This window comes from Sciurus carolinensis, chromosome 11 (genome assembly GCF_902686445.1).
Source record: "Sciurus carolinensis chromosome 11, mSciCar1.2, whole genome shotgun sequence".
Taxonomy (NCBI): Eukaryota; Metazoa; Chordata; class Mammalia; order Rodentia; family Sciuridae; genus Sciurus; species Sciurus carolinensis.
The window spans coordinates 30,675,135-30,678,446 of record NC_062223.1 but is presented as its reverse complement, the minus strand read 5'-3'; the positions used below and the strand labels follow the sequence as shown (position 1 = coordinate 30,678,446).

The 3,312-nt window shown below is 36.6% G+C and overlaps 1 pseudogene; it reads left to right on the top strand.

The window, feature by feature from the left end:
- The first annotated feature begins 2,139 nt into the window (after positions 1-2,139).
- On the top strand, positions 2,140-3,076 carry LOC124959426 (olfactory receptor 4C15-like; annotated as a pseudogene).
- Positions 3,077-3,312: the final 236 nt, after the last annotated feature.

The following is a 3,312-nucleotide window of genomic DNA, read 5'->3' as shown; positions in this document are numbered from 1 at the left end:
CCATGTACAAATAGAGAAACAACATTTATCCCATTTGTATACAATAATAATAATAATAAAAGAATAACCTTTGAACAAAATGGAAATGATTATTTTAAGGTAAGTGAATAAATAAATATTAATTTACAGAAGTACATATTAGTGAATTGTAAAGATTTTAAATTGTTTCTGCTTATTCTAAATGGGAGTCATGAAACTCAGTTTATTTTTTTATTCTCATATAAAACCCATTATTCTGTGATTTTTCTCTCTATACACACACACACACACACACACACACACACACACACACGGTGGAATGATTCCAAATTAATTTTCTATGTTGTTATGTGAATACATCATAATGAATCCTACCATCATGTACATCTATAAGAATTGGGTACTCATTAGTATAAGACATATTCCATGATTTTACAGTTCTATCAAAATAAATTCTACTTTCCTGTATCAGTACTAATAAAATTATATATATACACACACAGGTATATGTACCTATACATATATAGGTACATATATATGTGGAAAAGTTTATGTGGCCATACATATATGCTATTTCACCAATAGAGTTTGGTTATACCCACAGGTGAGGACACATCATTCTCTGAAGCAGTGTCTCTGTGGATTGCGATGTCAAGGGTTCAATTAATTATCTGGATGATTCCTGGAGTAGCTTTCTGCAAGCAAGGAGTCTGGCCTCTTTAAGTGAGCACATAATAAGTGCAATTGGTAAAGGCCCATCATCATAAGCAGCATTTCCATACTTTCAAATTTGACCCTCATAATAACCCTGGGAGATGAGCAGGTAAGTTATAAATGAACAACTCTGCCCGACAAGAAAGTTTTATTAATTTGACACATTTATCTTGCATTGTACCTGATCAGAGTGGGTCATGTTGTAATAAGCACTGCCAAATTATTAACCAAGCCTCTAGACTGTGGCTGGCAGCTAACATTCTCTTCTTTACCTGGGTGGTTGTTGCTGGTTTGCATGTTTAGCAGATTGGCCATACATTCTCATTCCTCATCATTTGTTGGATTAACTTCATCAAGATGCCTCATTCAGACTTGAACAAAGAATCAGAGGTTTCAAGATGTATGAGTTTTGAGAGTAATTCTGGAAAGCTCAGCCTGCAGTAAAGTCCTTGCTGAAAAGAAAAATCCTCATTCTTTTCCTGTTGATCCAGGTGAAAGGACTTTGGGGGGTGGGAAGAGAGGTTTTGTGTGACATCTCATGTCAAACATCTATTTTTTTCTTAAACATAAGGTTGTGAGCTCGGGTTTCCCATTAGTAATATTGGGATGATAATGTTTAACAAAGACTGGCTCCTATAGAGTGAGCCCTAAGCCATGGCTGGCTTTGAATGCATCACTTAAGGATCATGGGGACACTCAGGAGTAGGCATCATTATTTGCATGAACTTCTATTCTTATTTTAAATGATGAATTATTAAAAAACTCAATAAAACCTAAACTTTCTCTGTGGTTATTATAGAGGTGGATGCTTACCCATGATGTCTTTTTTTTTTTTTTTTTTTAAAGAATGAATTAATTCATTGTAAGGCCAATTCACTTCAGATTTTTGAAGAAAATTTGGAAGTGTAGTCATTATTTTTGCAACCCTCTAAAAGTGCATGTTTTTCTTCTTTTTATAGATGAGACTGTTTCCAGATAGTGGGTGATCTGTCATTAAACACTATCGTATGACCAGAACAAACATAGTTGATAAACCACAGTACTCCTTCTCTCCTACCTTGGGTTTGGTTTCAGAACGGTTGTGAAGAACTCACCCTGATGGTCACTATTAAATGATCAAGATGACATTATTATAAAAACTACTCTTCTTTAACACATGTGGATGCTTACCTTTCCCATTATTAAAACTCTGGCATTTTGAAGTATTCCCTAGTTCATTCCAATCTTTACTTTTTCAGATCTCTTTCTACCACCATAAACATATCTAATTTTGTGTTTTTAAAGATAACAACTCAATAAGTAGTACTCATAATAATAATACAATGCTCTTGAGAGTCATCAGCTTGTTGGTGATTGCAATATTTTGAACTGACATGAAGCAAACTTTTTATCATACTTGCAGGTTTACATGATCCCTGCTGTAGTTTCACCCTTTCCTCGTAAATCATGCAAAACCAAAGCTTCATAACTGAATTCATCTTTGTGGGGCTTTCACAGGATCCTACTCTACAGAAGATAGTATTTGTTGTGTTTTTGTTGGTGTACATTGCGACTACAGTGGGCAACATGCTGATTGTAGTGACCATCCTCTGCAGCCCTCCCCTGCTGGGCTCACACATGTACTTCTTCTTGGCAGTCCTGTCCTTTGTGGATGCCTGCTTCTCCTCAGTCTTCACACCAAAACTGATTGCAGACTCCCTCTGGGAGAGGAAAACTATCTCTTATGAAGGATGCATGATTCAACTTTTTACTGGACACTTCCATGGTGGGACGGAGATGATTATCCTCATAGCCATGGTCTTTGACCGCTATGTGGCCATTTGCAAGCCCTTGCACTACTCTTCCATCATGAACTGGAGGCTCTGTGGCATTTTGGTGGGGTGTCCTGGACAGGGGTCTTCTTGCATTCCATCACACAAGTTTTCTTTATTTTCCAGCTGCCCTTTTGTGGGTCTAATGTCATTGATCATTTCATGTGTGAGATGCATCCATTAATGAAGCTGGCCTGCACTGACACTCACATCTTTGGCCTTTTGGTGCTCGCCAACAGTGGCTTAATCTGCATCATCAACTTCTCCCGTTGCTTGTGTCCAATAGTGTCATCTTGTTCACCCTGAGAACACATAGTGTGGAATGGCCGAGGAAAGCTCTGTCCACTTGTGGGTCTCACATTACTGTGGTGCTTTTGCTCTTTGTCCCGTGCATATTTATATATGCACGACCTTCTTCATCTTCTTTTTCCTTTAACAAAGAAGTAGAAATATTTTACACCATGCTAACTCCCCTACTCAATCCTTTGATTTACACTTTGAGGAATAAGGAAGTGAAAAATTCCATGAGGAAAGTGTGGAAGAGACTGGTGGAGGTATTTCATGGAAAATAAAATATTATTGAATGAAACATAATGTAAGGAGTAAAAGGTATTTATTTAGACAAACACTATCAGATATTCTTCTATGGAAACAGATCACATAATTCTGAGGAGATGACATTAATATGCTGGGGAGTTAAAATTTATGTTTTCAATTGGAAATAAACCATTCCCTCTGAGTTGACAACTCAATAGTGTTATATGTAAATTCAAGATAGTTCAATTTTGTACTTTGTGAAATTTATTTT